Consider the following 14,134-nt stretch of genomic DNA (forward strand, 5'->3'; position numbering starts at 1 on the left):
TACTCTTCCAAGTTCCAAGAAAAGTTAGACTGTTTCCAAACATCTTTTATTCTACTTGGAAAGATTCTTCTTATAGGATATACCATCCAAGCTGCCTGAAGGAAGAGTGGGATTAAATAAAATGATTAAAACGCTGTTTATTATTATTATTATTATTTTTAAAAATACAGTTGGCTCCTTTTTTAACAAAGTGATGAAAAATGATGGTCATTTGGACATGAAATGTGGTGCTGGAGACAAGCTTGGGTCACTTCAAAAAAGGGTTGGACCAATTCATGGAAGTCCTGGGGATCAAATTCACCTTGATGGCAACGAGATTGCTGCTGAAGGCCACCTGCTCAGAGACTGGTGGGCTTTCTCGTGCAGCTGGCTGGCCACTGTGAGAACAGACTGCTGGACTAGAGCCAACCCAGCAAGGCACTGCTTATATTCTTACATTATTATGGACAGGCAAAAAGCATGTCGTTTGCAACTGAAAGGCCCAGAAAAAATGCAGTTATTGAGAAAGACCATTTCAACAAAGGAGGATGTACCAATCAAAGTGAAGGATGTTTTATATGGTTTTTCAACTGAAGAAGGAGAAGGCAGAGACTTGCATGATGAGGAGTCTGCTTTTTCAGAGATTGTGCTTACTAATAACAATTCTGAACGTCAGTCCTTATATATCCAAAATTATATGCTTCTGGGTGTTGAGTGTGGGTATACACACATACATACATATACAATACTGTACATACACACACATATGGATAAAACCTTAAGAGTGAACCCCAGAAAACTATCCAAAAGGACCTTAAGCAACTGGGGATGGAAGGGGAATATGCTGGAAGAGAGAACGAAGGACTCCCTAACACAGTATTTTGTCACAAATCGCATTCCTTCAATGCTAGACATCAAATGTATGCTGAAGCCCACTGAAACAGAGAAAAGGCTTTTGCCTTTTACCCCACAAATTCCTGTCCGTGAAAGGAAAATGGATGCAGAGGAACACCTTATCAGTGAGTATAATTTTTAATTTGTATTTATTTTTAGATTTATTGTAGACCGCCCAGAGTCGCTTCGTGAGAGATGGGCGGTGACAAAACTTGAAATCTAAATAAATAAATGGCCAACACTTTCATTTATTTTTTTACTTAGTTATGATTTTATACACTGCTTTAGTCAAAGCTACTCTAAGTGGTGCACAAAAATAACTGCTGCAAACAATGCAGGAATAACAGCAACATACAATAACAGACATTCAATATATAATTACGGTAAAAGGTACAATTCATATAATATTCCTGGCACTGGCATCTCTGCAACACTGAAGTCCCACAGACCTTCTGGAACAGCCAAGATTTTACAAGCCAGGAGAGTTTCATATGTAACTTTGTTTTTACGTTGTTTGAATGAGCCTTTTCTAGGAATCATTTGTATTTTTGGTCACTTCCCAAATCTCCATCACCAGCATAGCAGGCTATCAAAAGAATAAATAGAAACAAGATCTAAATGGGGAGAAATCTCTCCTAGACTGTTTGAAACTTCACTTAGGATCATACCTGGAAAACTCAGATTAAACGCTTTCTTGGCAGCATCTCCCTGAAAACTGGTCGCTTTCTGTTTTAAGTAAAACAGTTTACGAAACAATAGGGCAAATTCACAGGAAACATTGCACAATTATTGAGTTAAAGGATCCAAGCTGGGAGGTGAAAGGCAATGTATTTATAAATTGCTTAGCGCTTGACAAACGTGTTTATATTAGGATTGTGCAGAGGGATGGATGCAAAAGCAAAAATCTATTTTGCAGTCTGCATGTGAACATGACCTCTGCTGGAAATACCTGAAACCAAATATATCTTTTCCTGGGAACGCAGGTGTAGAAGGCATCCAAGGAAAAGCACAGCTGCTTTAAAAGCTCTTCCTGGCAGATGCCATGTGTGCTGTGCATATGGTCTGTATCACATCTGCCCTTGAATTTGGATCTCTGGACAGCCCTAGTTTATACAAGCACCAGAAAAATGGCTGCCTTTATTTTATGTCAAGCCAAGGATGCATGATACTGAAATAAACAACCTAAATTCCTTGAGTTATAGGCTAAGCTCAGAGCTGGAGTTGTTTCAGTTAAAACTAAAGCAGCCATCTTCCTCTGGAGGCTATACACCAGGGTTCCTCAACCTTGGCAACTCTAAGCTGTGTGGACTTCAACTCCCAGAATTCCCCAGCCAGCAAAGCTTTGTGCCTTGCAAAGAGTGAGGCCAGTCACACCTATTCAGCAGTCAGTGGGAAGAAGACAGCAAAGCTGGCTGGGGAATTCTGGGAGTTGAGGTCCTCACAGCTTAGAGTTGCCAAGGTTGAGGAACCCTGCTATACACCGTCATTGTGGAACAATCTGGCTGTGGTGAATTAATAAATACCATTAGCTTTTCATGTTCCCAGTTTGGCAGCTATTGCCATATAACCGAGGAAGGATGAATGGCCTGTGATACACTACAATAACCTGACAGTGTAAAAAAAAGATCAAGGATAACTGAAGCCAGTGTGTAAGTGTGTATTTTTGCCCAGGGAAACAGTTTGGACAAATGAAATTCAAAAGTCACACTTTTGTTTACAGGAACAAACCACAAAATAGAGGAAAGGGCGGCGGGTGGGAAGAGATAAACAGTTTCAGAAACTTCATAATTTGGGGAAGTCTGCCAGCCACCTCCTTCAAACTAACTGCAATGCCGCTCTTGGTTTACTGTGCACAATCAGCCAAGCCAATGTCATGGTGAACAATTACAAGGTAAGATTGCACATCATGCCAGAGCATGGTTTACTTAACCATGGTTGGTACAAGACCCAGTCGAAAGGGTTCACCCAGTCCATTAAAGCACAAATGTTTACTAATTACAGTGTTTGAATCCATACAACACACTCAGCCAAATAAAAGTTCCAGATTCAGTCCAAGGTGAACTGCTTCTGCCAAACCGCTTCTATGTTCCAGAAATTAAATTGGCTTATACCTTCCCTCTACAGTGTTGTCTCCCTGCCAGAAGAATCTTCACTGGTTTATTATTCGACCACCTATTTAAAAAGAAAAAAAAAGTCTAAGAGGATAGTTATTAACCTAAGATGTCTGGGACCAAATGCAGCCCTATTTTGACAACCTGGTTTATTTTCAAATAATTTCCTTTCAAACTCACCATTTGTGAGTGTTCTTCTGCAAACCGGCTATCCCCATTCTGGTTTCCACCAGATCTTTTAATCCTACTACAACTTTTAAGCTTCCTGAAGAACATAGGTGGCCTTAAAATTAAAATAAAAAGCTTGGACGCTTTTGTGAGATTTCAGAGGCAGAAGCCTTTCAAACTGGATTTCCAGCCATTGCATGGAAGTTGCCTGAGCTCGTGATTTTTATCCTTTCTTGCTTCCTTGGAGGCCAGCAGAAGCAAAATCTGATTGCAATTCAGAACCCTTTGATGTGAAATTAAGCCTCACTGAATTCAGTGAAATGTACTTCTGAATATAAACATTCATGCCTCAAATGATGCAGAATAAGAAAGGCAGGTATATATGTTTTATTTGCATAACATATACCAACCCCCAAACTCAATTTTTTCATGCAGCAGAAGGTGAGTTTACTTTAACACCCTATTGCATTTTTTAAAAAAATTAATGCAATTGGTTTATTCGGATTTAAACGGTGAGCCAGAGACTCAACCCTCTTCTTCTGCTTGAGACTGTGAAAATTAAAACCAAAGATGTTGCTCTGTTTTTGCAACCTCTTGCACAATCTGAAGTGGGAGGAGAGCTACGGAACCAACTCATTTCAAGGCTTTGTGACCTCTTACACACTGGCAGAATATTTTGCTGGCCCTTTGCCTTCTGCTCATAGTTCTGTGGATCCTGCTCTAGATTATGACGCAAAGCAACGACTACCCAGCCCAATCTATTTTAAAGGGATGCCATGCCTAGATGATATATTTAAAACCAAAAAATCATGCAGCATTCAGGAATAATCTCCTCATGACCCACCCAAAGGCAGAAAAAACGAGAACCAGTTATTTCTTACAAGAAATGACGCAGCTTCAACCTGCCCAGTTTTTCTGATCTGAGTGCAGCTTATTTCATAGTGATCTTTTGGGGGCGGGATGGGGAGGATCCTTTTTATATGCCCTCAGTTGCCTTCCCTGCAATTGCCCCCAGAGGCTGACCAGTTCCAGAATCAAGCCCAAGCTCAGAAATACAGAATAAAAACCAGGAAATTTACCCCAAAATCTAGGATTAAGTGCAAACCTCTTGCGTGGGGAAGAAGTGCTGCACATATCCGCAGATAAATCACTTTGAGTAACGAGCTGCCTGTTTTGCAAAGCCCTAACAGGCAATAAATCCTGCCTTTACCACCAGCTAAACAGTGCATCAAAGAAACCAGTGTCCTGCTCTTTCCACCTTCTGCATTTCAAGTCCCCCACTTTCTTGCCAGGGAGGTATATCTTTCCTTTCCCTCCTTCTACCCCCTTCCCTTTGGAAATTTATAGCTGGTTTCATCTGCCCACCAACCAAAAGACAAACCATGTTTGTGTAGCTTAGGGATGAATGCTTGTCTTCCACGTTGAATCTCCAGTGTCTTCAAGTAAGGTTAGCAATCTCCTGCCTGAACCCTAGAAGAATTGCTGCCAATCATTCCAACATCCCCATGTTTGATGGACAGAAGGACTGTTCAGAAGGACTGAATTCGTGACTAATTCACATGATATTAGATTCAAGCAGGCAACTAAACACTATCAAAGAAATAACACGAGGACTCAGCATATTGTGCAAACCCAACGTGGCAGTTTCCGCAGTTCCTAACTTACATCATCCGATGGATCTCCTTAATGCCAAAAGAGGCGATGAATACTGGATTGCACCAGTTTGCAGTAAGATTAAGTCGTGGGAATAAACATCTATTTTTGACAATTCTGTGCCCATTCCAGACAATAGCAGAGAGAAGAGATGGCTGAACAGAGAAGTAATAAAATTTGCCATTTTGGTTTTGCATATTGGACAGGCTGGCTTTAATTTCATGAATCAGCTTCTGCTTCTTGTAGAACGTGTCAGAATTGAGGGCTCCTTGAACATATGTCAAGTGGTTGTTGACTCCTTTTCCAAAGAGGTCCATGTTACTATTGGTGAAGAACCCTAAAATGTCCCTCTGGATGCAGATAAGGCTAAGCAGACATAGTTTCCCTATACCATTCTGGAAGATCTCTGCCTTCACTGTGAAGCCTTTGAATTGACTTTCTCTAACTCTGTCTTAACTAAGTCTTTGCAAACTCAACAGAAATATTTCCCTGTAACTTCCTCTTCCGACTGCCCCATTTTGATCCCCCACTGCAGCGGGTATCCATGGGAGGTGCTGGACAAGGACTGAGATCTGAGGATCCAAGGGCTGGAGACTCCTGGGAGGGTTTACATTCGTTGTTCAACCGCAACCCCAAGCAGCAGCACCCAGCACGACAATCAGGAATGTGGACATCTGCAGTCTATCAACATCTGGACACCCTTCCCCATCTCTGTTCCACCTCTGCTAGCCCCTCTAGCTGGCAGAATAATCTTGGGAGACCTATGGCCCCTAAGCTTCCTCTTTGTGGCCCCAAAGCCTCCTCTGTTCAATACTGTTGAAATTTCATGGTACAGTGGCTCACCATTTTGAAGCAGAAAACACATTACCACAGGCTTAACAGAGTGAGCTGCAAGGCGTATCCAAAATTAAATATTTATAAATATTTTATAAACAGACTCCATTGTTGTAGTTAATATTCTCTCCCACCTGTGCCTTGTGGTTTTTATATTTTAATATTTTAATGACTGCTTTATATTTTTAATAATGACTGTTTTTATATATTTATTGTTTAATTAATTGTTGTATGCTGCCCAGAGTCACTTCCTGTGAGATGGGCAGCCATATAAATTTGATAGATAGCTAGATAAATGTGCTTCTTGATTCTAGCTTTGGGAAATTAACATTTATCTTTTGTAAACAGGCTGGAGTACAGTTTACTGTAAGAAACGGACAATGAAATACACTAAAAAGCATTTCCTTTGAACTCCCCTTCATTCTGTGGAATGAAAGGCTGGCTTTGTCTGTTCTACATAAATGCATTTGTTTAAATTATAAGTATTTTGCCTTCCATCTAAAGACCCTCTGACCTATTCAATTTCTAACTATAATAATCTCTTTATGAATTGCTAAAGTATATGATCAAGTTGTGATTATTTCAGATCAAAATCCCTTGGAATATTTCATCCATGTAGATAGGTTGTTGTTGTTTATTCGTTTAGTCGCTTCCGACTCTTCGTGACTTCATGGACCAGCCCACGCCAGAGCTTCCTGTCGGTCGTCAACACCCCCAGCTCCCCCAGGGACGAGTCCGTCACCTCTAGAATATCATCCATCCACCTTGCCCTTGGTCGGCCCCTCTTCCTTTTGCCCTCCACTCTCCCTAGCATCAGCATCTTCTCCAGGGTGTCCTGTCTTCTCATTATGTGGCCAAAGTATTTCAGTTTTGCCTTTAATATCATTCCCTCAAGTGAGCAGTCTGGCTTTATTTCCTGGAGGATGGACTGGTTTGATCTTCTTGCAGTCCAAGGCACTCTCAGAATTTTCCTCCAACACCACAGTTCAAAAGCAATGTAGATAGGTATTGCATAGATAATTATATGAACTCAAAATTATGGTGTTTCAGCCATAATGCCTTGCTGAATCTTCTTAGGAATCTGCAGATCTCATTCACACAAATGTTGTTGTCACTCACATTGTCTACCTTTGAGTGGTAGCTACATTTGTGTACCAATTTATTAGAAAACACTAAGCTTGGGATAGGAGATGAAGCCAAAAGAAGTCCCATTTGAGCCACTTAGTCAGGGATGTCTGCTTATATCTTTATGCTTATGTCACCAAGTGCGCAATAGACATATGTGAAGAGATATTTGATCAAAAATGTCCTCTGGAAGTAGTGTGTGATTTCTTGCACGAAGTCACTAACCTTTTCTCTTTTCATATTTTTTTAAACATTAGTTCACTGCTACCTTATGGGTTTCTTCCCAAGAGATGTAAGTAAAGCTATTTCTATGTAGTTCCTCAACTTTAACCAATTGTGGGTTAACACATCCCATTAAGCCCTTATTGTTTGCTTAACCATGGTTTGAATAAAATACAATTCACACAACACAGAGAACCAAAACCTAACCAACCACGCTTTCTATAGCTTAGTCCAAAAATAGTCTAAAGATCCTCACCCTCTCTCTCTTGCATGCACATCACTCCTTATTGCAAATCTTGAGTCCATGGAGGTAATTTTCTTCAACTTTCAACAAATGTTATATGTACATCTGTCAACACAGCAGAGGATGGAGCAAGCTCTGACATTAGGAATTCCAGGACATCTGGTTATCTGACATGACCTTGGCACAGGTACAGTCTCCTAGACATGGATGCTTTCAGCAGAGGAGGTCCACAAGCTAATCCATGGTTTCCTTAACTACAGTTCATTGAATTAACTGAACTGGCTCAGTACACACGGGAAGGATTAGCCCAACAAATTGAGTCACAAGCTGAATCTAATGTGTTGTGCAAACCCAGCCAACAAGTAAACCTTTTACTTATCTCCACCCAAAGTTCTGTGGCTCTTAAACCCACAGGAGGGGTTGACTTTACTAATCTAGCATCTAATATGAATTTCCTGTGGAGGAAATTAAACTGTGAACCAAGACAATAGAATGAAAATAATGTGTTCCTTCTTTCTGAGCTGGTCTCATGCGATTCAACACAAGTATAGAAGTGTAACGGAGAATGCTGATGTGGTATTGTGGTTAGAACTTTGGGCCAAAAGTTACTCACTGTGTTCCTGCAAAGATGAAATGAAGAACTATCAGCATCACCATTATCTTTTAGAGAAAAGGTAGGGTATAAAAGCAATAAATACATAAATAAGACAAGTTTGTTCTGGCAAGAGCTAAAATGCTCTAGCTTTACATGCAGAAGCAGACATTGTCAAGCTGAAATGGTGTCCTTCTGCATAAAAGAGGAATGACCCAGATTTCAATTGTTCAGACTTATTTGGCTGATTAGAGAAGTCTTAAAAACAGGATTTGTATCTGGCTTACTGGACAGTGAAGTTGGGTTTATAGTACTTAAGGAAAAGCCAGTACCCTGTTAACGGGAAATTAAAATTTGAATGTATCTGTGCTCCCTTTCTAACATTCCCATACACTAAGCAGGATAAGTATGTGTATTTATGTGTGCATGTGTGTATATATTTCCCATTCATTTGTATACCCATGCTCTCAATTAACAGGCCAGCTCCCAGGGGTTAACAACAGAACAATAATAAACATCAAAGCCAAATAAAACTCACCCAGACTAAACCACAAGAATCATAAAACTATCAAAATCATAAACAAACAAAACGTAAACAGAAAAGCAACAAAGGTGTACAACGAAAAATGCAATTAAAAAAGCAGACAAATCTCCAATGCCAGCAATAAACACAGAGAGCAGATAGGCATGGCTACTATGATGGGAAAGCTAACAAATAAAAACAAGTTTTGAGATTTTTCTTAAAACATAACAAATAAGCCACCAAGAAAAGGGAATCCCAAAGTGTCGGTGTCATCACTGAAAAGGCCCTGTCCTAGGAAATTCCCCAGGGGCATCTCTCCAGGGAGGTCCTCAGAGAAGGGCCTTCTCGGCAGATGATGGTAGCTACAAGATGATCACAAAGGGAGGTAGCCTTTCCTTTGAGTAGGAGGCACATGAGCCACAGGTGGATTTATACGTGCATCTTGAACTTGGACACAGAAGGCCACTGAAAGGCCAAACAGGAATTATATACTCCTATATTATATACTATACAGCCTCGTGCGGTGCAGAGCGGTAGGCGGCAGTATTGCAACCGAAACTCTCCCCACGACCCAAGTTCAATCCCAGTGGAAGCTGGATTCTCAGGTAGCCGGCTCAGGTCGACTCAGCCTTCCATCCTTCCTTCCGAGGTCAGTAAAATGAGTACCCAGCTTGCTGGGGAAGGTGACAACTGGGGAAGGCAATGGCAAACCACCCCACTATCGTCTGCCAAGAAAACATTGTAAAAGCGGCGTCCCCCCAAAGGGGGACATTTCACCACCTTCACATATTATATACTCCCACTGGGATACCCTCAACACAAGCCTGGTTGCCACATTCTGGACCAGCTATAATTTCCATACCTCCTTAAAGGACATCTCCACAAACAAGTTAAATGATTTAAATGGGAGTTAACTAGTCTATGGGTACCAGCAACCACTTCAGTCCTCATCCACAAGGGGTTCAGATGTTAACATCTGGAAATCTTAATTACACAAACAGCTCATTGTTCATTTTTGAACCCATTGCTATCAGGAAGAGGAGGGTTCTTAAAACCATCAAAAACTGAAGTTTCACAAATTAATCCAAAGGCTCAGGAAGGCAATTTTTTTGTTCTTTCCTTGGTCTCCTATAACACACGAACACACATGTTTTTTTTAAATCATTCCTGGTTGGTCCTGGATTAAAATGACAACACATCCAATGGTAGATATTCATTAAAAATCAATCTGAGCAAATGAACATCCAACATCGTAAAGACCTGCCATGACTTGGGCTTAACTCCAGATTATCACAGACCACAGCAATTTTTTTTAAAAAACATGCAGTTTATCCAGTTCCCAGCAGAGCATTAAATCTGGTCTGATTCATTTAAATTACCCAAAACAAGAGTACTGCTAGAACTCAGGAGGGCAGGTTCTAAGACTTGAGTATCATCTGCAAGAAGTTAAAAGGCAAGAATGAAGGAACCCATGACCTCCAGATGTTGATGAATTACAACTCTCTCCCCACTGGCCAGGCTGCTGGGCATCATTGTATAGCAGTATCCAAGGGCCACAGGATACAGGATACATTCTCACCCCCCCCCCATAGGTGAGACAAGCCCCCTCACTCCTGGACCTCCGTAAAAAGCTGAAGACCTGGTTTTGCCAGCACGCCTGGAGCAGGAATGGGAATAGAATGGCCCTTTTATACTCATGGACTGGTGTAGAACCTTCAGCCATCTGGATTTTATCACATTTTATTTTTTTATTGTCGATCTATATTTATATTTATTATATTTATAATTGTATTGAATTTTGATTTTTTTTAAATTGTAAACTGCCCAGAATCCCTCCTTTGAGGGGAGATGGGCTGTGATGAAATTTGACAGATAAATAAATAAGTAAATAAATACCCAAACATGTTTTCTATAGAGACTCACTTCTCTGAATTATGTGAAAAGGCCAGACAGCCATTAGCAATTTTAGCAAGAATCCAAACAACCTGTTGCCAGTGCTGCTCTGTGATAGGGGACAACACTTCCTTGCGCATTCTCCCCAAGTTGTCACACTTCACAGCAACAGGAAAGGCTATTGCTTAAGGCAAGCCACTTGGCAGTCAAGTAGTGCCTCTCAGGCAGAAAGTCTCCAGTTTCATCCCCAGCGTTCAAGGCCAGATCACCTGCATTTGGTAAAGCTCAAGAGACTTCAGACTCTCCTTGATGCACTGTTTGAAGGTCTACCTTTTCAGGGAAAGGCGGGAAGATCAATGGTGAGATGGCAAGCTTTGCATCCAGATGGCTCAAGGCCTCCAGGTAGGGAAAAAGATAAATGGACCAATGGCTTAACGCAGGGTAAAACGAGCTTCACTGTTTCTTACTGGAATCAAACAGGAGAAAGGGGATGCTCCAGCAACTCCGTATATGGGTCAAAGCAGTGCCAAGCCGGCCCTGCTTCTGTTTCTTGTCTGCCTTGAGAGCAAGCCCGGCCAAGCACGAGCAGGCAGCCGAACCCAAACTAGCCCACCATTTGCCCCACATGGCGGCATCAAAAGAGCCCACCCGGCTCCTCTCCCCGGATCTATTTCTCATGTGGGCTTCCCAACATCCACACAGACACAAAGAAAGGAACAAAAGGGAGGCAGGGCCGAGCTACAAGTTGAAACACATTCGGAGACACCACAAACTGCCGCCGCCGCCGGGTGCAGATGCGCCCTAGGAGCGAGACTGCGGAGCCCGGCAGACGAGGAACCCAGCGCCTTTTCGCGGCTTGTAAAGCCCAGACCGATGCCATTTTTAGCCCGGATGGGCCGAATAATCATACTCATAATCAGGCCAACGCCGCCGCTTCCAAGCAATGCAATCCTCTGCTAAAGAGGCAGGTCAGCGCGCACATCACACCCCAAATCTGGAACCCGTCGCGAGCCAGCCAAGCGAAAAGAGAGGGAGGGGCGATCGTAAAGCCTTCAGCGTGGTGAGGATGGGAGGATGGGGATGATTTCCGCAGCCTTGCAGAACCCGAGCCCGAGGGGCCGCCTGGAAGCCCCTCGCCCCAACACGAGCTCGCCCTGGGACACGCGCACAGGCGTAGCGCAAGCCCAGCCAACTTACCCTTCGCCACCAGCCATCCTCCGCGGCTCGGGAGAAAGTCCGCCTCCGCTGCCCGGCGGAGGGTCGCGGCCGCCTGGCGAGCAGCCGATGGTTTGTAATCCAAGCGGGGCTGGCGAGGCGGGGACGGAGAGTGCCGGCGGGGAGGGGAGGTCGCTTGCCCTCCGGGGCTTTTCTGCAAAGGGGAGAGCCTGCAGCCCGCAGCCGGGCGCCTCGGCAAGCCCTCCGTCCGCAGCGGCGCCAACTCAGCAGAGGACCCGGGGAGGAGCGCGGCGCAACGCGGTGCCAGCGCCGCCGCTGCCGAAACTTGGCTCGGCGGGCGCCGGAGGAAGAGCGAGGAGGAGAGAGCCAGCGCGCTGCTGGGGCGTCGGAAACGGACCGCCTCTACTTCGGTCACGCCTGCGCACAGAGGAAGCGGCGGCCCCCGGCTCAGCTGCGGCGGAGAAGAGGGAGGGGGGCGGCCGCCTCGGTCCCGTCTCCCGGCCGGGAGATGCTGACGTGCCTGCGCGTTCACACGGGCGCTCGCTGCGAGCCGGGGCGGTGGAAGCAGAAGGCTGGGTCGGCGCGACGCGCGGAGGCGCCGGCTTCGGCGGCGGTGCCTCTCCTGCCAGTTCGAGCCCTGCGGCTCGCCCAGCCCTGCCTCTGAGCTGGGAAGACCGGGGTTCGCTTAGCGAGGGTGCCCAGACGCCCCGCGGCTGGGTTGGCCGAGTCAGACCAAGCTCGCGTGGCCTTGGGTCCTTTCGGGTTCGGCGCCTTGGATTGCTCGGACCGTAGGCAGCGTGAAGCCACCCCACGGTGGCTGTATTCGGGCATGGCACGCTGTGTGAATGCAACAGTTGTACCTGGCTAACCCAGGCCCGCCGAGCCGAGGCAGCTGCCTTGTTGAAGGGGGAGGGAGGGAGGGAGGGAGGGAAAGAAGACCGAGGTCTTCCTTTTATCGAGGCTTCTGGAAGTTTGCATCACTTTTGCAAGCTTTCCAACTTCGGGGTACCAACGAGGGGGTTAAAGATGAAGAACCCCCACCCCCCCAAAAAGGGGAGAGGCTGAAAAGGTTGCAGGTGCTTCGGCCATGTCTCCATCCAGCCAATCTCGGGAAGCGAGAATTGGCAGAAAACAGTCCAGGGTGAGGAATGTCTAAGAAGCTAACAGGTTGGGGTATGAGGGCTTAGGAAGGAGGAGGAGCAGAGGAAGGACAGCAGAGTGATGTCTGGGAACACCTCTCTTGGCACCCGTCCTGTCCCACTTGAGCCTTTTTAAACAACTCTCAGCCCTTCGAGGCAGGCCAGATCGAGAGAGAGACCCTGCGTGGATTCCAGGAGTGTTGTGTTATTATATAGTAGGACATAGTATCTAGAAGCCTCATGTGGCTCAGAGTGGTAGGCGGCAATACTGCGACTGAAACTCTCCCCACGACCCGAGTTCGATCCCAGCAGAAGCTGGATTCTCTGGCAGCCGGCTCAGGTCGACTCAGCCTTCCATCCTTCCGAGGTCGGTAAAATGAGTACCCGGCTTGCTGGGGAAGGTAACGACTGGGGAAGGCAATGGCAAACCACCCCACTATCGCGAAAGTGGCGTCCCCCCAGAAGGTCAGACATGACTTGGTGCTTGGACAGGGGGCCTTTCACCTTCACCATAATATCTAGAAAGCCTCTCCAAGTTTCTTTCTGTCCCATCTTATCCTAACAAAAGGTGGGGCTATTCCGAGTTTCAGATAGTTGCCTCAACCTCTGGAATATGTTAGCGCTTGTCCATGTCCCTCCTTGATGCTTCTTTCCTACGGAGGCCCTATCTAAATTCCTTTATGGCAACTGAGAAGGTGACCTGCAGTAATGCCCTAGAACTTCCCTTTACTTAATTGCAAGTGGTCCTCGCTCAACCCCTCACTTGTTTAGCAACCGAACTCATGACACCACTGAACAAAGGGTAGTTATGTCTAGACCTCGTATTTACGGCTGTTGCAGCGTCCCACAGTCATGTGATTGCCATTTGCAACCTTCCCCACCAGCTTCCCTCAAGGAAATTCAGTGGGGAAGCCGGCAGGAAGTCAGAAGTTGAGATCACATGAGGTCCTCACTTAACAACCCACATGGTCCTCTTTTAACAATAGCAGCCAGAACTACCATCACTCAGCAGCACCGTCATGGTTTTTTGACTTACGATCACGTCGCTTAACAACAGAGTTTCGAGTTCCAATTAGCGTCATTCATCAAGGGCTACATTTCCTTCAGGTGCTCAAGGGAGCATCCATAGTGTTCATTTCTCCCCAGAAGCACTAGCTGGTGACTTAAGTTGGGCTAGGACAGGCCCCAAATCACCCAGCAAGCTTCTGTGGCCGAGGGTGGACTCGAATCTGGGTCTCTCTGGTGCCAACCACAGCCCTTCACCACTGCACCCCACTGGCTATCTTGAGCATAATGGACAAGAATGGCCTTTGGACCTTGCATAGGCCTTAAGCATGAAGCATGGTGGGGAGCTGTCTTGGCCCAGAAAAAGAGACAGGGATCAGCTTAGGCGGGAGAGGGTTTGAGGGGAGGGCTAGAGAGGAACAAACACACCATCTTGCTTTTTGGGAAATGGATCTAGCCAGCCCTTGCAATAACCATTTTGTGAAGTGGCAGCTCTCCCAAATTCAGGGGGCATTTCTTTGCAACGGCATCTGAGAGCCAGGCTGATGTTCAGCACGATGAATAAACACTTGCAGA

At 45.2% G+C, this 14,134-nt stretch overlaps 2 protein-coding genes across 3 annotated transcripts in view; both read right to left on the reverse strand.

Moving 5' to 3' along the window:
• Positions 1 to 11,763, reverse strand: part of ST3GAL4 (ST3 beta-galactoside alpha-2,3-sialyltransferase 4) — a 117,538-nt gene extending 105,775 nt beyond the window's left edge. The window contains exon 1 of one of the 2 annotated variants that reach the window (XM_063310968.1): positions 11,436 to 11,763. The gene's annotated coding sequence lies outside the window, so the exon portion shown is untranslated. The remainder of the gene's footprint in view (positions 1 to 11,435) is intronic. The other variant, XM_063310969.1, reaches the window with a different exon arrangement.
• FAM118B (family with sequence similarity 118 member B) overlaps positions 1 to 14,134 on the reverse strand; it is a 257,749-nt gene that overhangs the window by 141,351 nt on the left and 102,264 nt on the right. The gene's annotated exons all lie outside the window — the stretch shown is intronic.

The sequence above is a fragment of the Candoia aspera genome, chromosome 9 (assembly GCF_035149785.1).
Source record: "Candoia aspera isolate rCanAsp1 chromosome 9, rCanAsp1.hap2, whole genome shotgun sequence".
Classification (NCBI taxonomy): Eukaryota; Metazoa; Chordata; class Lepidosauria; order Squamata; family Boidae; genus Candoia; species Candoia aspera.